At 38.0% G+C, this 23,645-nt stretch overlaps 1 long non-coding RNA gene across 1 annotated transcript in view; it reads right to left on the bottom strand.

Moving 5' to 3' along the window:
• LOC135983603 (uncharacterized) overlaps positions 1-23,645 on the bottom strand; it is a 269,671-nt gene that overhangs the window by 206,306 nt on the left and 39,720 nt on the right. Inside the window, exon 2 of the long non-coding RNA XR_010601309.1 lies at positions 7,137-7,193. This is a non-coding gene — a long non-coding RNA (uncharacterized LOC135983603). The remainder of the gene's footprint in view (positions 1-7,136; positions 7,194-23,645) is intronic.

The raw sequence follows: 23,645 nt of genomic DNA on the forward strand, positions 1-23,645 counted from the left end.
CTAATAATGTTAGGGACCAGATTTTCTTGGATGTGATAGCTGACAGATTTCTTCACCAAATAAATGTGTTAGTCTCTAAGGTGCCACAAGTACTCCTGTTCTTTTTGTGGATACAGACTAACACGGCTGCTACTCTGAAACCTTCACCAAATAGTCACTGAACCAATAAGAGATGATTTCAGTTCAGATTTAGCGCTGCTGAGTAGTGAGGACCCCATAAAAGACCTGATTGTAGGGCTGTCAAGGCTGCTTCCCCACTCTGAACTTTAGGGTACAAATGTGGGGGCCTGCATGAAACTTCTAAGCTTAACTATCAGCTTAGATCTGGTCCGCTGCCACCACTCCCAAAGTGCTACCCTTCCCTGGGTAGCCTTGAGAGACTCTTCACCAATTCCCTGGTGAATACAGATCCAAACCCCTTGGATCTTAAAACAAGGAGAAATTAACCATCTCCCCTCCTTTCTCCCACCAACTCCTGGTGGATCAAGATCCACCCCCCCTTGGATCTAAAAACAAGGAAAAATCAATCAGGTTCTTAAAAAGAAGGTTTTTAATTAAAGAAAAAGGTAAAAATCATCTCTGTAAAATCAGGATGGAAACTAACTTTACAGGGTAATCAAACTTAAAGAGTCCAGAGGAATCCCCACTAGCCTTAGGTTCAAAGTTACAGCAAACAGAGATAAACACTCTAGCAAAAAGGTACATTTACAAGTTGAGAAAACAAAGATAAAAACTAACACGCCTTGCCTGGCTGTTTACTTACAAGTTGGAAATATGAGAGACTTGTTCAGAAAGATTTGGAGAGCATGGATTGATGTCTGGTCCTTCTCAGTCCCAAGAGCGAACATCCCCCAAAACAAAGAGCACAAACAAAAGCCTTCCCCCCACCAAGATTTGAAAGTATCTTGTCTTCTTATTGGTCCTTTGGGTCAGGTGTCAGCCAGGTTACCTGAGCTTCTTAACCCTTTACAGGTAAAAGGATTTTGGAGTCTCTGGCCAGGAGGGATTTTATAGTATTGTACACAGGAGGGCTGTTACCCTTCACTTTATAGTTATGACAAGGGCACAACCTTGGTTTCAGTGATCATATGCTAATTCAGTTTAAACTAAATGAACAGATAAACAAAAATAGGTATGCAACTAGGGTCCTTGATTTCAAAAGGGCAAACTTAAAAAAAAAAAAAAAGGGAATTTAGGAAGTGGACTGGACTGAAGAACTCAAGAATCTGAATGTGGAGGAGATTTGAAATTACTTTAAGTCAAAGTTGCAGAAACTACTTGAAACCTGCATCCCAAGCAAAGGGGAAAAAATCATACAGAAGGGTTGCAAACCAAACTAAATGAGCAAGCATCTCAAATATATTATTAAGAGAAAGCAGAAAGCCTACAAGGAATGAAAGATGGGATGCATCAGCAAGGAAAGTTACCTCTTGGAGGTCAGAAAGTGTAGGGATAAAGTGAGAACTGCCAAAAGCCAAGCAGAGTTGGACCTTGCCAAGGGAATTAAAGCCAAGGGAATAAAAGGGTCTAGCAGTGGTGGGTAACCTGCTGCCCACGAACCACATGTGGCCTGTCAAGGTAATCCGCTGGCAGGCCACAAGACAGTTTGTTTACATGGACCATCTGGAGGTACAGCTGCCCGCAGCTCCCAGTGGCCATGGTTCTCCATTCCCAGCCAATGGGAGCTGCGGAAAGTGATGGCCAGGACGTCCCTGAGGCCCACAACACTTCCCGCAGCTCCCATTTTCCGGGAATGGCGAACCGGGGCCACTGGGAACTGCAGGCGGCCATGCCTGCAGATGGTCAATGTAAACAAACTGTCTTGTGGCCTGCCAGCGGATTACCCTGATGGGCCGTGTGCATCCCGCTGGCCACAGGCTGCCCACCACTGGTCTATAGCTATATAAATAAAAAGAAAACAAGGAAAGAAGAAGTGGGAGCGCTAAGCATTGAGGATGGGGTGTAGATTAAAGATAATCTAGGCATGGCCCAACACCTAAACAAATACTTTGTCTCAATTTTTTAGGGGAAATGAGGCACTTGGGATAGTGGCAGGGTGACTAATAGAAAAGAGGATATGGAAATAGAAATTACGAAATCCAAGGTGGAAGTCAAACTCAAAGAGCTTAATAAAAACCAAACTTGGGGGCTCAGATAATATCCATCCCAGAACATTAAAGGAACTGGCACATGAAATTGCAAGCACAATAGCAAAGAACGGGGGAAGGATAGCTCAGTGGTTTGAGCATTGGCCTGCTAAACCCAGGGTTGTGAGTTCAGCTCTTGCGGTGGCCATTTAGGGATCTGAGACAAAAATCTGTCTGGGGATTGGTCCTGCTTTGAGCAGGGAGTTGGACTAGATGACCTCCTGAGGTCCCTTCTAACCCTGACATTCTATGATTTTTAGTGAAACAGTAAACTCAGGGATCTTATCTTATCTTATAACTGGAGAATTGCTATTATAGTACCTATTTTTAAGAAAGGGAAAAAAAGGTGAGCTGGTAAACTACTGGCCTGTTAGTTTGATCTCAATTGTATGCAAGGTCTTGGAACAAATTTTGAAAGAGAAAGTAGTTAAGGACATAGCAGTAAATGGTAATTGGGATAAAATATAGCATGCCTGACCAACCTGATCTCTTTCTTTGAGAAGATAGCTGATTTTTTAGAAAAAGAAAATGCAGTAGATCTAATCTACCTGGACTTCAGTAAGGCATTTGATACAGTTCCACATAGAAAATTATTAGTAAAATTGGAGAAGATGGGGATTAGTATGAGAACTGTCAGAGAATAACAGAGTTCTTACTTTTTGTTTGGGTACAGCAAGTTAGATACTTTATTTTTTCAAGCAATTGCATATAGAGAGAGAGCTAAACAGGTCTCTCAACAGGTAAACAATTACAGCAGGCATTTATACCTTTTGTTACAGACAATGAGCAACTGCATTTTGTTTATACATAGGTTATTCTGATATTTTGTTTTTCTCACTCATTCCATATTATCTACACATTATCTACACAAGGTCGCAACAACTTTTCACACAGTTCTTTCCCACTCGCCTCACACATTCCTCGCTTCTACAAATCTCGCGTTATTAGGGTTACAGTTAGCCTGACTCTTGCTAACGAACTGTTATGCATTGCATCCCCTTCCCGTCAGTTTTTTCTCTGCTTCCACAACCCCCCCTTTTGTACTACTAGTACAACAAACATTTTTAAATCTTTATTTGCATTAAGTTTTGGAATTTAGATTTTACTTTAGATGCTTTAATCTTAGGGGTTTTGATTGGATGTAATGACAATGCATTATGAGCATGGACATGAAAGGTATTACTATTATTATGTTTTTTACAACAACAATAACATACTTTTATACTAACTAACACCAACACAAACAATAATATTTCTATAGCAATAATATGATGGGGTTGTTGTACAGTTTTAGTTATAAAATACAATACATTATACTTAGTACATAAGGTGCACACTTTATAAGCTGTATGAAAGGCATACTTTTTAACTTGACATATATTTTGAAGCATGTGAATTTGCCCTTGTATTTTAGAGATTTTTTTAACCTTTGGTAACAGTAAAGCAAATTCTGAAATTGATTAGGTACTAAACTAGCCCAATTAAAGGGTATTTGGAACCAAAGGGATACTTGGAAAATTTTATTTGCAGGCTAGTAAATAATATGATTGCCTGCAGTGGTAATGAGATTAAAATGTATGTTTTGCAATGTGGTGGCTTTAACATACACACAGCTATTATTAGCTTGAAAAAGTAAGTGTTCTGTTAGGGTAGTTTTTTGTTTTTTACCCTTTCAGCAAACGTAGTTATGAAGAGTAACAACTGCTTCTGGCTTCAGTTTACGGATACACTGAAGCTGTGGGGGTTAACGGCCAAAATGTTTATTGACTTTTTAACCCTATTTAAATGTTAGATGTAATTTTAGGAGCACTGACTAAAAATTCATTGGGCATACCAGGTAGTTTAATTTTTTAGATGTTTTGGTGAATTACCCAATTCCACATGCATTCTTTTCATGGATCCGGCAGGATTTGGTATGTGGGAGCCCACATTTCCCCAACCGATCCATATGCTTGGAAGGAGCATTGAGAACGTTCGCACTTTTACCCAGATAATTTTTAAGTATGTTTTCATGGCCACAGATTAGATGGTACTTTTGATGTGTTTGTAAGGGCAGTGGGCCAAGCCTGATGCTTTAGATTATTTTGAATGGCCATTAGCTGGTCATTTAGGAAATTCTGAATTTTTGAACATGCTAGATTCCACTGTAATGCCTTTTTAGCCTTAGTGATATCTAATACCATTTTTGTTAGCAACTTTTGGGTTATTGAACTAAGGGCGGAAATAACATGTAACTTACTAACTTCAGCCTGTATTTGGGTTAGTTGTGCCCCAGAAACAAGGCCAATGGCCTTTATTAGTTGCCCAATTTTTTATTATGTTTTTGGTTTTTAAAAATATTTTAAACTGCTGCTGCACTATTGGCCCCATCCCAAAGGGATCCGGTTATGTTTTTGTTTTTTTGTTTTTTTTTGTTTTTGTTTTTTTTTTAGAGGAAATAACCCAAGCCCTCTGTTGTGTTAATTTAATGGCAGCCCCCTTTGAACAATTTGGGTATTTAGAGGTAATTTGGAAACTGGATAAGGGCAATGAAAATTTAACAGTTTCTAGTGTAGTGTTAATTACAGTTTATTGATATTGTAGTACATTTCTTTTTGGTGTAGTACTATACCACATTTGTTGGCTGAATACCTTTATGTACTTCCAGGAGGCATTGATATTAATGGCATAAGAAGGAGTGTATTGCAATAAGGTACAGGTTACATTATTAGTCCCTGGAATAATTTTTATACAGGTAAAATTTTCAGTGGCAAAACAAACTTTTTGCGTATTTGTTCAATTGTTTACTAATTGGGTGACAAGATAACAATAAGGGCCTTTTTTATTTAACACAGTGCAAATTTTAGGAACAGCCATCATATTTACTTTGCTATAGAACCCATTAATTGCGAATACAGATTTTTGGGGTTTACTGGTAGTGATATTATATACTTTTATTTTTACTGATTTATTTTTTTTATTCAATTGTTTGCTTATATGGGATATTTTGAACCTTAAAAATATTTTTTTAAACAATATTTAAATAAATTACTAAAGTGTGAAGGCCTTGGCCATTGGTTTTATTAAATATATGGCATTGTTTGTATTTGGATGTGTTACAGGGGTAATAGTGTAATGGAGGAGATGGCAGGGGCAATGGCAACAAGGTGCCTTTGGTACTTATAATTTAAAATTTAATTAGGGAGGGCCATACATGCTAAAGGACTTATTTAAAACACAAGGCGCAGCCTATAAAATAAATTCCAAAATCCAATTAATACCAAGTTTTTAAGCATGGGTTTCAAAAGTTTTTTTCTGCCAGTGTATAATTTTTTGTTTTTTTACCAGGGTTAGTTTTTAATGTTTTTTGTAGTTAGGAATTCCTGGACTTTGTGGTTTTAATGAAGCAAGTTTTTTTCTTTTTTTCTTTTTCCTGAAACAGTGTGGTTTAGCATTATACAGGGGAGAGGTTACTAGCACATTACCTTGTAATGGTTTTGCTTTTTTTAGAAAAATTCAAAGGCACAGTAGGTTTGTTAGTGGACAAGGGAGAGGTTACTAGCACTTTACCTTGTTGTTGTTGTTTTTTTTCCTGCTGTTCAGAAGGCACAGCAGAGTTAGAAGGAGAAATAAGCTTATTATTAGTCGGAGAGTTCTTCTGAGGTGGAGGGGTTTTTTTACAGTGAGAAGCATGGGTTCAGGCAGGTAGTTTTTGGCACTTTACAGCAGTGTTGGTAGTTAACAGGACTTGGAAAGGGCCTTTCCAGTGTGGAGCCAAAGCAGTTTTTTATAGATGGACATTACGTAGACTTAGGTTTTTTTTTTAATGAATGGCAGGGCTGTTAGGGTCTTTGGGTAGCACTTCTTTTATCTGTGAGAAAAGAAACCTAACACATTTTATTAATGCCTGGCAGTATTTTGCAGATTTTATAGTTGCTTGGGCACATTCAGGCCCCCCCTTTTTTTGGTTGTCAGTCAAGTTTTAGCTGTAGCAGTGTTTTTGAATGCGGCCAGCGTTTTATTTTTGGACTGAGCTTGCTAGCTATTTTTTTTAGTTTGTTTTGTTTGTTTGTTTGGTTGGGGTTTTTTTGGCTTTTTTTAACCTACAAAGGAAACTTTTACTTTTTACTTATACACCTTTTTCCAACAATGAACACATACACATTGCCATTATACAGTACATTAGTGTTATTATTTAATGTATGCCATATACACCCTTTCAGTAAAATAACGTATATACAGAGCTTTGGAGCAACAAACCAGGAGAAGCACAACCACTTTTGAGTTTACTTGGTATAAGCTTTGGTGTCCAATAGCTTTTTTTTCTTCCCATCCTTTGGCTAGAAATCTGAGGTAGCCAGAAGGATCTCATGTGCAATATGGGTTGAGGGTTAACCTTTCATGTCCTTGCTTCCAAAGCCTGTTGGTATGCAAATTTTAACAAAACCCCAACCAAACAAACAAAAAAACCAAGTTAACTAAAAAAAACAGCTAGCAAGCTCAGTCCAAAAATAAAACGCTGGCCACATTCAAAAACACTGCTACAGCAGGAGGGATAGCTCAGTGGTTTGAGCATTGGCCTGCTAAACCCAGGGTTGTGAGTTCAGTCTTTGAGGGGGCCACTTAGGGATCTGGGGCAAAATCAGTACTTGGTCCTGCTAGTGAAGGGAGGGGGCTGGACTCGATGACCTTTCAGGGTCCCTTCCAGTTCTAGGAGATGGGATATCTCCATATATTTCTTAAAAAAACTTTTTTTTTATTAAAAAATCTGGCCAATTAAGTTTCTTTTTTTTACTTAAGCAAATGTATTAGACTTCAGTATTACATTTCCCTGATTTATTTAAACACGTATTTCAAGTTGAATAAAACAAGTATTTGCTTTTTGATTTAACCCTTTTATTTAATTTTGAACTAGACTGTTTTATGAAAATATTAAACACAACAATTTTGGCCACAAGACAAACACCACGAGACAGGACATAGAACACAAAAGTAAAATTTTTATTGTACCAGTAAATGCATGGTATGTTGAATGCTGTTTAGCTGGCATCCGTTTTCTCTTATGATCTGAAAGACAAAAGAACAGAAGTTTACCCCTTTTGGGTAGTCAGTTATTGCTTAAAATATTTTCTTTATATACAAATACTTTTATTGATTTTAGGCAAAACAGAGGAATTACCCCATATTTTTTTGTATTTGTTTTATAGGCAGCCCCGGTTTAAGTAGCATTTACCTTATTAGTTAGCTAATTGCATTAACACAGATGCTTTGGGGCTTGTTTTTAGATTCAAAGCTATTTACAGCTTAAAGATTTTTACTTAAAAAAATAGGACACAATTAACTTTTTTAAACTTTTGACTGCCTTTTACTTTTAACTTCTGCTTTTAAACACACAGTGATCTGAAAGAGACAACACAACCTATATTGGTAGGTTTGCATTTTTTTTTTTACCTTTGCTACAATATACACTGCACATGTTCTGGGGAAAATGCACATTCTTTTCACAATTTAATTTTCACAACACTAGCCACATTAATTTTTACACAAAGTGTAACTGTTTCTTTTGTACTTACAAATTTTTCATGCACCCCTAGTAAAGTGACAGCTTGATCACACAGAGCCAGGGGCACTGTCCTTTTTTTTTTTTTAACCAGATCTTTTATTTGCTTGTTACCCAAAAACAAATTTAATGTTTTTATTTTCCTGGCTTTGACTGCAGCCACAACCTTTGGTCTTTAGTTAAAACATTTTAAATCTTGTAAAGCATTAAGTTACTTTAAGGATTAAATGCTAAATACCTTAAATAACACTAGTTTCCTGTGTCTGGCAAAAGTATTTTTAGTTTTTCAACTTTAAAACAATACCAATTTATTTTAAACTTATAAAACACAGATTGTACACAGTAGGAGTGTTTTTTAGCAAATTAGACTATCGTATTTACAGTTAAATAATTCCACTTAAATAACTTCTTGCCTGAATTACTTACAGACATTTTTACCAAGTTTCACTGCTTGATTTTCTTTAGCAACTACAGAGTTAACTTTTTACCTTTTTTTTTTAAATTACTCGCTTGTTTTTCAAAACGACACCCAATTAACTTAGATTTTACCATATTAATTATTGTCCTGGGGATTTGAAATCCCCATGCTTATAATTACTTACCTTTTTTTTTCACTATGTCCTTAAAGTTTTTAACCTGTTTTCCAATCTCTCTATCTGCTGCCTGCCCGCTTGGGCCCGATCCTGCTTTTTTTGCTGAACCATTCCTTTCATGGGCACCGGCTTTTTTTACTACCAATTTAGCTAGGAGGGTGGGCTTCTTAACTAGCCCCCACCCTTCCTGGTCTCTTTTCTTAAACATTTTTACTCACAAAGCTACCCGAGTTTTTTCTTGTGAGGCTTGCCACCTGGGCAAAACGCATGGCCCATTGGCGTTCAACTATTTAATTTTCTTTTGTGGCAAACACACTGCTTTTACAGCATATACTGAGCACAAATAATTAAATTTTGACAAGTCCCTGAAGGACCGGTACTTGCTTAGCCAGTGCTTCCTTTTTTTTGCCTGGAAGTTCTGTCTTAAGGCTTGCAACTTGCCCGGGGCATAAGTTTGAGTTGCTGCCTGGTTTATGATTTATGCTTTTAATTGCTTAATTTTAGTTATCAAGTACACAACTTTTTCCTTTTTTTAAAACTTTTCTATTGCCCAGTTTTGCTACGGCTGGGGTAGATTCACCTGACACCCGTCCCGGTTAACCGGGGTGGAGAGAGGAATGCTAAACCCCTCTTCAGTTTTTAGACTTACTGCGGCTGAGAGTAGGCACACTTTTATACTTACACACGTACATTCAGACTGGCCACGTTTGTGTACAACGTTCAGAGACGGCGCTGTGCAATTTTTAACTTGCTTCCTTTTTTGGGAAGGCAGTTTTTTTACGCCCTGGGGTTTCCTGGGGCGTCTTTTTAGTGATTTCAGTTCAGGCCGGCTGCCTGTGGCTTCTTCAGCGTTCCCAAACCACGCCGGCTCCAGGGTCACAAAGGCAGACTGTTGGATCTTACTGGACAGTTAAGCTTTGCAAATGTAATTTTAGCACTGTAACTTGTATTGCCTTTGGTTTGACTATGTCTATATATTTTTTACAGCCAGCTGGGGCCGAAAGCAGTTTTTCTTTGTACTTAGCCTGCTCTGCGTTGATTTTTGACCTTGAACGCAGATCAACTTTTTTTTTATCTCTGGACCAAGCTGAATTTTAAATTAACTCGTTCCTTTTTTTAATAGACAAATTGCTCCCATTGTGTGTCAGAGGCGTTTTGGTGATTAAAAGCTGCTCTGAGATGTATGATCTTATTTAGATTGAAGGTACCTTCTAGTGGGCATTGTTTAGATGAATTTTTACGCGTGTAATGATTTAAATTTTTTAAATACCTGCACATTTTAGGACCATAATGTACGTACATGAAATAAGATGGGGTACCCTTAGGGGGTGAGGGGGAATGCTTAGACTGTTTCCGACCCTGTCATAACTATAAAGGGAAGGGTAATAGCTGTCCTGTGTACAGTACTATAAAACCCCTCCTGGCCAGAGACTCCAAAATCCTTTTCCCTGTAAAGGGTTAAGAAGCTCAGGTAACCTGGCTGGCATCTGACCTAAAGGACCAATAAGGGGACAAGATACTTTCAAATCTTGGGGGGGGGAAGGCTGTTGTTTGTGTTCTTTGTTTGGGAGTGTGTTCGCTCTCGGGACTGAGAGGGACCAGACATCAATCCAGGTTCTCCACATCTTTCTAAACAAGTCTCTCCTATTTCAAACTTGTAAGTAAATAGCTAGGCAAGGCGTGTTAGTTTTCCTTTGTTTTTCTCAACTTGTAAATGTACCTTTTACTAGAGTGTTTATCTTTGTTTGCTGTACTTTGAACCTGAGACTAGAGGGGAGTCCTCTGAGCTCTTTAAGTTTGATTACCCTGTAAGGTTAATTTCCATACTGATTTTACAGAGATGATTTTTACCTTTTTCTTTAATTAAAAACCTTCTTTTTAAGAACCTGATTGATTTTTCCTTGTTTTAAGATCCAAGGGTTTTGGATCTTGATTTACCAGGAGTTGGTGGGAGGAAGGAGGGGGGATGGTTAATTTCTCCCTGTTGTAGATCCCAGGGGGGTTGGAACTGATTCACCAGGAGTTGGTGGGAGGAAGGAGGGGAATGGTTAATTTCCCCTTGTTTTAAGATCCAAGGGGTTTGGATTTGTTTTCACCAGGGATTTGGTGAAGGTTTTTCAAGGCTTCCCAGGGAGGGAATCTATTGAAATGGTGGCAGCCGAACCAGAGCTAAGCTGGTAGTTAAGCTTAGAAGTTTTTCATGCAGGCCCCTACATTTGTACCCTAAAGTTCAAGTGGGGATTCAGCCTTGACAGACCCATTTTCCAATCACACACACAGGGAGGATGCCCTGTCTGCTCTAGCAGCACATAAACTAAGGATCTTTCCCTACAGGGTACTTACACAGGATAGGCTAATGAGGATGGCCACGACCCTTTTACACCTTCCTTCAGCAAAGCGCGTCAGCTAGTCTCAGAGAGACAGCGCCATTTACTTTTGTTGCATCCAGTGAGATTATCAGACTGTCACTGGCTTACACAGAGAGGAAAAGGGGGAGGGAAGATGGGTTTACACACTTCTAGACCCAGATAGCTTCCTCACCGGACGATGCCAGGCCAAGTTAGCCCACCGTGGGTTGGATCTCCTAAAAGATTCTCTAGTTACCGGGCTTGCGTTAGAGTAGTTTTGGTCACGAGCCCAAAGACTTTGCAGGGTACTCTGGGAGTTTTCCGGTAACTCTCAATTCACACTGGTGTACACACACACACACACACACACACACACACACACACCAAGGACTTTATCTTTAAATACCACGATGCATCTGTACCTTATGTCCGTACTCAATACACTATGAGGCGGTAACAACCCCTCTTAAGGCGGTAAAAAACCCCTCAGCACCGGTGTATACCCTATGCATCTCTCTTATGCATATGGGGGTGGCCAAACTAACAGTTCCCCAGAACCACATACAACTACCTTATTGGGGGCGGCAAAACAAATCCCCAGAACCGCTCTGCATTTGATTTTGCTGCACAGTCAATAAGTTCGGATGGCGTGAGCACAACATGGACAGATGGCCCCACGGACAGTCCTCCTCCGACACCCCAATAGAGATTTTAAAAGTCTTCTACCTCTATTGTGGCGCCATGGGGTTCGAAGGGGAACGATTTGTAGCAGCGGTCGGTGCCTCTGCGGGCCTTGCCATCCCGTACAAGCCCCCAAATTGTCGGAAAATAACAGAGTTCTTACTTTTTGTTTGGGTACAGCAAGTTAGATACTTGATTTTTTCAAGCAATTGCATAAAAGAAAAAAGTTAAACAGGTCTCTCAACAGGTAAACAATTACAGCAAGCATTTATACCTTTTGTTACAGACAATAATAAGCAACAGCTGCATTTTGTTTATACATAGGTTATTCTAATATTTTGTTTTGCTCACTAATGTAGATTCTTAGTCTACATTCCATATTATATTATCTACACAAGGTCGCAACAACTTTTCACATAGTTCTTTCCCACTCGCCTCACACATTCCTCGCTTCTACAAATCTCGCGTTATTAGGGTTACAGTTAGCCTGACTCTTGCTAACAAACTGTTATGCATTGCATCCCCTTCCTGTCAGTTTTTTCTCTGCTTCCACAGTGGATAAGGAACTGGTTAAAGAGGAGACTACAGTGTGTCACAGTGAAAGGAGAACTGTCAGACTAGAGGGAGGTTATTAGTGGTGTTCCTCAGGAATCAGCTTTGTGACCATTCTTTGTTAACATTTTCATTAGTACCTTGACACAAAAAGTGGAAGTGTGCTAATAAAATTTGCGGACGTCACAAAGTAGGGAGGTATTTCCAATACAGAGGTGGACCAGAATATCATACAAGAAGATCTGGACAATCTTGTAAACTGGAGTAATAGAAATGGGATGAAATTTAATAATGCAAAGTGCAAGGTCATGCATTTAGGGGCTAACAACAAGAATTTCTGTTATAAGCTGGGGACTGATCAGTTGGAAGCAACAGATGAGGAAAAAGACTTGGATGTATTGGTTGATCACAGGATGACTATGAGACACCAGTGTGATGCAGCCATGAAAAAAAGCCGTGTTTAAGAAAGATGAATTCAAACTGGCACAGTTGCAAAGAAGGGCTACTAGAATGATCCGAGCAATGGAAAACCTACTTTATGAGAGCAGACTCAAAAAACTTGGCTTGTTTAACCTAACCAAACGAAGTCTGAGGGGAGATCTTGCGCACATGGTCAGGGTCCAACTGATTGCCATATTTCAGGTCGGGAAGGAATTCTCCCCCCCGCCTCCCGAGTCAGATTGGCAGGGACACTGTTTGTTTGTTTTTGCCTTCCTCCAGAGCATGGAGTACAGGCTACTTGCAGGTTTAAACTATAGTAAATAGTGGATTCTCTGTAACTTGAAGTCTTTAAATCATGATTTGAAGACTTCAGTAACTCAGCACACATGATGTTGTTTCTCTTTTCCTTGTTTACCATCCTCATTACTAAACTTACAGAATGGCTCACACTTGTATAGACCTATTAACCTAGGTATGTAGAGCAAGGTATACATTATTTTAAAAATGTGTATAACTATAAATTGACCTGTTACTGACTCCAGGCATGGATTATTGATTCCTAGAAAGAACCAGTGTTCATCTAGTCTGACCTCCTGTATAACACAGGCCCTGAAACTTCCACAAAATAATTCCTACAGCATATCTTTTAGAAAAACATCTAATCTTGATTAAAAAATTGTCAGTGATGGAGAATCCACCAATACCCTGGGTAAATTGCTCTAATGGTTAATTACGCTCAGTGTCAAAAATTTACACCTTATTTCCAGCCTGAATTTTTCTAGCTTCCACTTCCAGCCATTGAATTATGTTATACCTTTCTCTGCTAGATTTGATAATGGATTAGTCAATGTGTGTTCCCCATGTAGGTACTTATACACCAATCAAGACACAGCCTTCTCTTTGTTAAGCTAAATATATTAAGCTCTTTGAGCCTATTATTATAAGGCATGTTTTCTAATCCTTTATTCATTCTTGTGGCTCTTCTCTGAACTCTCTTCTATTTGTCAACGTCCTTATTGAATTGTTGACACCGTAACTGGACAGTGTGTTCCAGCAGTGGTCACACCACTAGTGAGGTGGATAGGAGATGAGGAGAAATATGGAGGATCAGGAATCTGAGCTGGGGCTTGGTGAGTAGGTCAATGGACTGGGAGGGATGTGAACTTGGGGGTACAAAGCTCTGTTAGCTGGACTTGAAATAAAACTATACAATACACAGCAAACTGATACGTCATAGCCATTCCTTATAGTCACTCCTACAGAGGAGCAGAAGGTGTCTAAACAAAATCCAGGAGGTAGAGCTACGTGTAGGACTATTTTCTTTAATCCCGCTCCCATCCCACCCAACAATAACCATTCTCTCCCGCTCCCACATTGTTTCTTGCATTTTTATCCCGCTCCCACCTGCAAAAACCTTAGATCCCACAAGAGAGACCGATTCCCGAATGCTATTAAAAAAACCGGTTGGTTTTTAGATAGATAAATAGGGAATTCAGACACAATTTTACCACTAAAAGAATAAAACAAATCTCCCTTAAACCATGTAAAAAAAAATACTTCAACTCCTGTTATAATAAGCATCAAATCTCATTCTATCCCTCACTTAAAGTTAAGTATTACAACCTTTATTTAAAAAACAGAAAAACTTCCTTTACATTGTTGAAATTCCTTTAATGACAAACTAAAGAAATATTTAGTGTTTTCCTGAAAATTACCACTAGTTTTTTTGCCCACCAAATCCCATGTGCAACAAAGTACATTTTATCTGCTCCTGCTATTACGGCAACGGGTCCTGTGGAACCCGCAGGATCCCAGTCCTGCTGCAGGGCTCCACCAGGAGGCCAGTGGCTCTCTCTTTTGCATCCAGAATGGTATTGTAATGAGTATGTTTTTCAGTTCCACCTCTGCAAAGAATATGAGTTGTCAAAAAGCCCTGACTCTTTTGCTCAAGCTGTAGCAGCTTGTACTTTTAGCTCTGGAGGTCCCCGATGTGTCAGCCAAGAGAGTGGCTGTCACACTGTAACCAAGTGCTACTTCTTTACGTCCAGGAGCACATACCCACACACACGCACAGTTACTGGATTGAAAACCTAGAGAAGGAACAAACCTTTCCAAATGGCAGATCCACCTCAGCAGCCAAGCACATCATTGCAGAATGAACTGTTCAGAGAACAAAAAGTGACCTTGTGATCTAAAAGCCAGAGGTGACAGTAGTTATTGCCAGATATCTAGTAAGGGACATCTCTCATCCATCAAAGATGTTTATCCTGTCTAACATTACCTCCATTCTGGACACATTCATGGGTGTTTTATTAATTAGCTGGATTAGTTTATTAACTGATTTTTTTTTAAACTGGCTGTATTACAATATATTTCCATCATCCATTCCTTTGCTACATCAAATGTAATAGCAGCCAAAAACATATATAGATACTGACCACTGTCTGTAGATACTGACCACAGGCTTTTGTAAACCTGACCCATGTCAGATAATTGGAGCTAGGAATAAAAAATAGACTCTCATATCAGTATTTCTCTGTATTACAAATTTATTAGATTCACAATTTCTAAAACTCCTACTTCTTTTTTCATATGAAATATTCAATTATAAATGTACACTTCACAGATGCTAATCCTTTTTCCTCCCTCTTCTCAGATTTGGGGAAAACAGATAAATTAGGAAATGAGAATGAAGCCTAAGTATAAGGGGATTGGTACCATACTTCTGAAAGAAAATTATAATCCAGCCTTATTTATTTATTTTATTACCTTTATAATTATTGCATGTCTAAACTACTAGGGTATGGTATAGATTTTTCTTATCTCCCAGAGCTGTAGGACAAAAGCTTTCCATGAGTCACCACACTCTGTATAATGAATGGCATTAGACTTCAAAGTTATTCATCCAACTGTGTAAATAATGAGCATTTTATATACACAACAAAGGCTATAAAGATTATGGCTACTGAAAAGAAAATCATATCAACTGATAAATCAGAATGAATCAGAATGAATTTAATTATATCTCACTAGTAATCCATAGTATTCCATGGGTTCCTTATCTTACATATGGGTCAAGTCACTTAGGTGCTTTGTAAAATGTTACCAATTATTTCTATTTCTAGAGTTCATGATAAACTTGGTGTTAGTGATTGGAATCTAACTCTTCATTTAAAATTAAGTGATAAACTCCAGTCAAATATTTCTTAAACAAATGAGAAGAAAATAAGTACCACATTTAACAAGCGCACCAGATTGACAGACTGCCCACAGTACCCAATGTAACAGTGATTTAAGTTCAAACATTCATAATGGAATTGATTTGCATCTCCTTGGGGGAAAAAAGATGGTATTTGTGATTGGCACAACATCAAAATATGATTTATTTGGTAGATCATACATTTTTGTACCTATGATATGAAAGAAGTGACAATAAGACTGCCTTGCTTTTATTTATTTTATTATTTATTTCTGAAATAGTTTAGTTCTCTATTAAATAGAATGTTATGTCTAAGAATGGAATGAACTTCTGGAAATTTTGGTTCAGATGCTCAGATTTAATTCAAGGAAGACTCAGCTGGAAATTAAAAATGCTTTTTTGAATAAGAATATTGTGCAAGAACGTGATACAAAACATAAAAAATGGGCTTTCAAATGCCATGAAAGTCTGTTAGCTTCAGAAGAAGTTGAAACAGATGGCAGTTCCATGGTAGATATTTATTAATTTATAATAAGAATTTGGATTTACTGACAAATGCAGGCATTTGAAAGCCCATTTTTTATGTTTTGTATCACGTTCTTGCACAATCTTCTTATTCAAAACAGCATTTTTCATTTCCAGCTGAGTCTTCCTTGAATTAAATCTGAGCATCGGAACCAAAATTTCCAGAGGTTCATTCCACTCTTAGACATAACATTCTATTTAATAGAGAACTAAACTATTTCAGAAATAAAGTTTGTGCAATAACAGAAAATAAAATGAATATAACAGTGCAAAAAGGCAGAACATCATGCAGACAACTGGGATACCATGATAGCAACATCAAATGGCTCAGCAGAGGCATACAGCGGAATTCTGAGACCTGACTATTGCAGGCTCTATTAGGATGATAAAATGTAGTAATAAGTCCAAGTCATAGTTGGCAGAAGAAACCACTTTCATTTATTTGATATATATATATATAAAAAAACCACAGTAGAAATAAAGTTCCTGATTTAAAACAAGGTAACATCAAAAATTCCAGATGATGACCTGGTAAATAATCATATGCATAAAATAAACCTTTAGAGACATGCTAAAATGCAAACCAATGAAAAAATGGCACCAGCCAAATATAGCATAGCCTCAGCAGATGAACTTTAGATATCCATGACCACAAGGTAAATTCAAACTTGATTCCAGTTTCAGATAATTAGTATAATGGATCGGTATTGTCTGCATCGATTCAGTTTCTTTTACAGTAACCAAAATTGAACTAATGCTGGGGTGAATGAAAGAAAAAAATCTAGTTGGCTTTTGAATAGTCCTTATTCCTGCCCCTCATTCTCCCCATAAAAAAAAACAAAACGGGAAAAACATAAAATATCTGGGATGAAAAACAAAAAAGTTTATTATGAAATAAAAGAGTCACAGTATTGTGGGGCTATGGCTATTATTCAGAAAACAGTACTTACATAGTTTAAGTAACTCACCTATAGCCCAAATTATAACAACTAGAGATAGGACATAATCAGGACCATAGAGCTGAACATCACTACACTTTGGAAATGTCTAGATTTGGATTTCACAGCACCTGCCCATTTATGTTAAAATAAATAAAAATAATGAACAGTGTGTATATGTAACCCACACACCTGCTGGGTGTGGTGTTCGGTCCCATCTAGTGGCACTGAGACCACTTACAGTGATAAAATGAGTCTGCTCTACAGCCTTAGCTAACAGCCAGGTGGCTCTTACCCATGTGGTAGAGGCTCACGCACTAAGCTTCAGAGAGCCCTGGTTTAATCCTGCCCGCCAACAACTGGGGTCTGTCAGTCTTACAAGTGGGAGCTCATCCAGGATTTCAACTGGGAAGTCTCTGAAGTGCAGGACATGCTTCCTCAGCTAGGGGAAGTATGTAACCCACACACCTTCTGGGTGTGGTGTTCGGTCCCATCTAGTGGTACTGAGACTACTTAAAGTGATAAAATGCATCTGCTCTACAAACTTAGCTAACAGCTTTTAGCTCATGCGGTAGAGACTGATGCACTAAGCTCCAGGAGCCCCAGGTTTGATCCTGCCCGCCGACGACCAGGGGGGTCTGTTGGAGTTACACATGTGTGAAAGAGACATGTTTGGGGATGGTGAATCTGGGAAGTTAGACCTTGGGTTCAAATTTTATGTACCAGTGTAATCTATACGTATCAGCATGGTAACTAGATGCCAAATATTACATTTTCAGCACTGTCCTAGAAAGACCATATTCTTTACTTCACCCTGAGTACGTTGAAGGGACGGAGAAAACTTGCCAAATATTTATCACTGTCACTATACTTAGAAGGCATGTGCAAAAAGGCATCTTGCATTTTGCACTAAAAAGGTCCGAAGCTCTTATTACCTTTGGTATATTGATCCTGTTGACAACAGTATTGTTAGGCTGGTGTGGTGAAAAAGGTGGTCTCTAGTATACTCACGCCCTGGGGGCTTTTGAGGACTTTGAACTTAAGGACCAGGATCTTGATCTGGGTCTGATAATGCTTGGAAAGGCAAATACTAGTGTGATAAGCTCTCATCTGTCTGGGCCAATTAGGAGACAGGACTCTGTGCTGGACCAGTTTTTGCTTCATATCACTTCTACAGTCTTCCCCAAGTCTCTCCATAACAGTACAGCCTGGTGGATCACCATGACAAGATCTATATCTGAAATTAGGAGGCTCAATGTTTTTTTCCAAATGGAGATGGTAAAAGGTGTTTGGAGCTAGTGCTCCAAACAGGATCTCCAGTTGTTCATGGGGCTGAGTCAAGTATCACTCCAACACAACATTTTACAGATAATTGGTGGATCGGCTTCTGCTAGACTTTAGAATTTCCCCCAGTACCTAAAATCACCACCACCATTTTTCTCATTTCAGGAAGCTGTTTTTCATTCCAGAGAAAAATGCATAATACAGAACATTGATCAAATTCTTTTTTTAAATTATATAAAATCTTGTCTTGGATCATTTTATACATCCCTAAATTACATGTTTTTAACACATCTCCAGATGTCTTAAATACAACTTTTTACAGGGGAAAAAATATGTTCTGTAGAAGAACTATTAGTTGGCAGCACTCTAGAATATTCACTAAATCAGTTGTCCTCGGGTCACATTTGGAAGATTATCTGCACAAACATAAGGGCTAAACAGTTATGTTTTAATGAAAGCTACAGAAGCTCTGCAAGGGACTGGTGGGCTGCTACAAGTTATTTCTCTCTTTTTTTATTTTAAATGATAAAGGCAAAATCTGTGACAAAGCATGACATCATGACAAACAACTGACCTTTAGTAATAGTCTTGGAAGAGAAAAATCACAGCTTATCCCCACATTCAAAATAGATCCCCAGAGTTTCTTTTTTTTCTCGTAGCCTCTCCCTTGTCCACTGTCTAATTGATGCATGTTGCACAGAAGAGACTCATTCGCTGTACTCTTGATAAACCAAGGCAGAGCTAACTGAAATCTGCCCCTTCTGCTCTTCTAGTCACAAAGACCTAGATCTTGTAATCCTTCCTCAATTCCAGCTCCCAAAAAAGCTCCTGTAACCAGTGCTTCAGTTTGCAACTGAGCTGTTCATAACACAATCCCACATACTAATATATATGTCTGGATTGACATGAATAGTTGGACATGGGTGAGGCATCATTTCTTGGGAGAAAGGATTATGGAAGTAAATGGATCAGCAGAGGCTGGAAACAGAATGTCCGTACTACCTAAGATAAGTGGGAATGCCCAGGGAACCATTACAATGGAAAACATAACAAAGGATAATATAAATTCAGAATTTAAAGATGAGATAAAGAATAAGTTATACATGAACAGTGTGTGGACAAAACATACTCTACTCTACAAAGTAACCAAGACAGTCCAAAAATGTGTGATGCAATGGATAGTAAATGCAATGTAATATGTAAAGGAAGAGGTTTGCTAAGTCACTTTGGATGTGTGGTACTCACCTCCTATGCTTGAGTCTGATCAACTCAGCGTAGCTTTGCTGTATGCCAAGTAAAGGAACCTGAGTGACGAGACTGGAGTCCAACTTAGTTCTTGGGGCACTAAGTGGAAGAGGTCTCGGGGGAATCCTCACATACATGAGTTTGGTCTAGATCCACAAATCTTTCAAGAGAACCTAATACAAATTTCCATTCAACACTTTCCCTTGCTATGGATTGGAGAAAGAGTTACAGTTTCATAATTCAAAATTATGCCAAAACTCATCAGCAGGGTTTGGTTTTTAATCATACCAGGCAAATATGGCAGTTTTGGTCACATTTTTGGGTGAGCTTTTACGTTTATTCAACCCCCAAATCAAAGTATAATTAAAGGATATGAAGGCATGTGAACCAAAGCCAAGTAAAAGTGTTATGAAACCCACTGTGATTCTCAATTGCCAGATTTAGGATTTTAGGCTATGTGGTTCTGAACTAGAAGTCAGAAGACAAAAACATCACCTAGATCAATGCAAGTGGGGAGGGAAGGAGTGAAGGTTATGAACAGGTGAATTGAAAGATTAAACCTGCACCTAGGAAGATACAGGTATGAAAGAGATCACTTGTGATGGAAAGTATAGGATACAAAATATTCAGTACTATCATCTGCTGTTTAGGAAGAAAATTCACTCTGTGCTGTTAGAAAAAAAAAAGTTTGTTAATAAGATGGGTGAGAGGGGCACAAGGTCCAGCAACCAAAACCAGTGTTTCTTCATATTTATGCCTGAGGTCTAGGATCCATTAATTACAAAAATAGATACAATTGTTTGTACAGGAAAAGAGTGAAAAACCAATATGGGTTACAACCTAGCTCTCTGGCAACTGGCTATAAAACTGTATTCTTCCTGAACAACAACAAGCAGCCTCATAGGTGCTGGAACTAGGGATGCCGGCGGTTCTGCCGCAGCCCCCTGGTTTCAACTGATTTCCATTATATACAGGGTTTACAGTTTGGTTCAATGGCTCCCAGTACCCGCACTATACAAATTGTTCCAGCACCCCTGAGTAGTCTTTAAATGTTCCTTGGACTGGGCCTTCACTTCCCAGGCCTGCCTCATCATTACTCAACTCTGTACTCCTGTACCTAACCAAGGACTTAATTCCTTAACTGTTAGTAGTCAGGTGGGTTTCTGGACTACAGAGGGATTCTCATGTTTTGAAATGAAGTACTATTGAAATGAATTGTTTCTTTAGAACTTGGGGGGACTCCAGGGGTGCCATCAGCCTTCCATGAGAACTGGAACAAAACAAAATGAGTTTTATTTCTGAGGGTCTTTTTCAAACAAACTGACATGAAGGAGCCAAAGACTTAAAGGCACCTAGAAACAAGTTCATTACCACCCCAAAAGCAGATATAAATAATACACTGTATCTTGCCTTAATGTGACTCCATCTTCTGACTTTGAACAGCTCTAAAGTACAAAGCCGTTGTAAAAAAACTCTCTTCTAAATGCAGGAATATTCTGTTTAGTGCTTTTTTTTAATGTAGAGGCTATTGATGATGTAGGGAGTGTACGCATATTAACATAGGATATATTTCCCCTCTTGCCATGCTTGTTAATACTCTTCCACAACAGGAGAAATGGCACCTGTGAGGAGCCTTTAAGAAAAGCCAATTTAGGAAAGATTCCATCCTGATTTCCGGCTGCATTCAATGCTGTGCATCTAAATACACCGCAAGCTCATATTTGGCCCTTAATCTTTATCTACTAGTTATAATTATGTTAAATACAAAAAATATGGATGACTGAAGAGAGTTAGAAAACAAGTAGACACATGACACCATTCCCAAGATGATTTTCTAAGATATTTATTTATCATATGGTTACTTTTAATAGCCTCCCCTCCCCCCCACCCAAAAAAAAAAATCCCAAGGAAAATACACCACCATCTATGGCAAACTAGCTTTGTTAAAGAGGAATTGATTGCACAGGACCTGAGCTGAAAGTAAAATTAAGTCCAGAAAACAAACATTTTAAAAAAACTTCATTAATTTTTACTTTAAAGGAAACTGTAATGAGACACACATGGTTTGAGTCTGAGCTCAGTGATGTGGTTAGGCATTGTCACATGTCAAATCAGCTCAAGTGCTCATGGTGAGATATGTGGCTATTGGTGTTGAAATGCAAAAGTTGATGGTAGGTAATAATTTATGTGAACCCAAGTTCAGGCCTTTATTTGGCTATTTTGTAAAATTATCTCTATTGTACACTTTGTCATATGATTAATATTTGAAAAATTAGGAAGGGAAACATTCAATACTATTGAATATCCAATTGTAAATGTTTTTCACGTGCAAATGCATGGGCATGCATTAGTTTGTGAATACCTACAAATATACTTGCACGTGTATTGTGCAGTGCAGTGGATACAAAAGCCGAGCTTGGTTTGAATCCAGCTGAAAACCTAGTCTTCTGTCTGCTTTGGCTAATTTAGAAAGGGACACTGAATAGGACATCATTTGATACTTTGGATTTGTTTAAAAAACAATATTCAATAATCCTCCAAAAACATTGGTATGGTATGCAATTCCCAATATTTTCTGCTAAGCCATACATGAAGTACTTTTTAAAATTCAAATGGGGCTTCATAAATCGATCAGTAGACTGTGAAAATTATTAGTAATGAACAAAATCTTATAGCAGTGGGCTCCCTACCTGTCATACCAGCTGCTAAAAGCTTCTGGGCTTGGCTTTGTGCCATTCAAACAGGACCATGAATACTGTAACTTTCCAATTGTCTCAAAGACCTAATATGCTATTTAGCAAAATACCCCAGAATTAAATTTTTCAAAAAAACCAATTTTTTTAATTGAGCTGAAGGAAATACAAATATTGTCAAAAGCTACAGTAGAGAAAGATAATATATTAGGTTTAAAATGTTATGTATTTAATGGTGTATTTAAATTCAATGGTGCTAAAAAAATTGTTTGAATTCTTCAAATTAAATGAAGAGAAGGGAGATGAATTTTTTTTTTTTGAAGAAGGATCTTTTTACACACCTACCAGAATCACTTAAATGTTGTGTAAAGAGAAATCTCACCATGGAGGGACCAGGAAACATCTGTTCTAATAAATTAAAGTAAAAATAATTTTATATTTGCCTCTTAAAAAATCTGTGTCCTATTACATTCATTCTTTAAACTGAATATCTGAATACTTTTTCTTAAAAGCTTTTGGACCAAATCATAGTCAAGTACAAATCCATGGATATAATACAATTGCATAGGCGTAGTTTATGCATACAGATATACTATTTACATATAGCTTGATAATCATTTTTGTAACTTTTATGTTTTGTCTCTGAGCAGTGCAACATTTTACTTGATGGATTAATACTGACATCCAGAATTTTTAATAGGATTAATTTATTCCAAAATTGGAAGATGGTAAAAATCTCAGTGGAAAGGTCTTTCAATCTTACTGCAAGCTCTGGAAAGGGAACCTACAAATATACTTGCATACAGTGACAACTGTGAAGCAGGGAAAACTTAATTTTGTTTGGCATAAGCCTTCTCTTGACTTGATGGATCACCCCAAACTACTCATTAGAATGTGTTTAGTTTTCAACTACTAGTGCTGTATTATTTTAATTTTTTTCTAAATAAGTAGATAGGAAATGCTATGTTTTTATATTACTTTTAATTTTAACGTTATGCCTTAAGGGCCATATTCTGATATTCTTACTTATGTTGAGTAGTACCTTACTCCACAAAGAGTCCCACTAAGGTCAGTGGGACCACTTGTGGAGATGATGCTACTCAAGATGAGTACAGATATCAGATATGTTCCTTAATTTCCACAGGCAAATACATGTTCATGGCTCTTTACAGACAAGGATAAAAAGATTAGGTCCTTATCCTGAAAAACGTATACGACTACTTACTGATGTCAGTGGGAATCACACAACTAAATCTCCTTACACTTAAGGCCAAATCCACCTGGCAAATTCGTTGAAACTATAGTAAAGAACAGAATTATCAGACACATAGACGAATACAATATGTTGGGGAAGACTCAACATAGCCTTTGTAAAGGAAAATCATGCCTCACCAATCTATTAAAAATCCTTGAGGGTGACAACAAGTATGTGGACATGGGTGATTAAGTGGATAATGTAC

This window comes from Chrysemys picta, chromosome 5 (genome assembly GCF_011386835.1).
Source record: "Chrysemys picta bellii isolate R12L10 chromosome 5, ASM1138683v2, whole genome shotgun sequence".
Lineage (NCBI taxonomy): Eukaryota > Metazoa > Chordata > Testudines > Emydidae > Chrysemys > Chrysemys picta.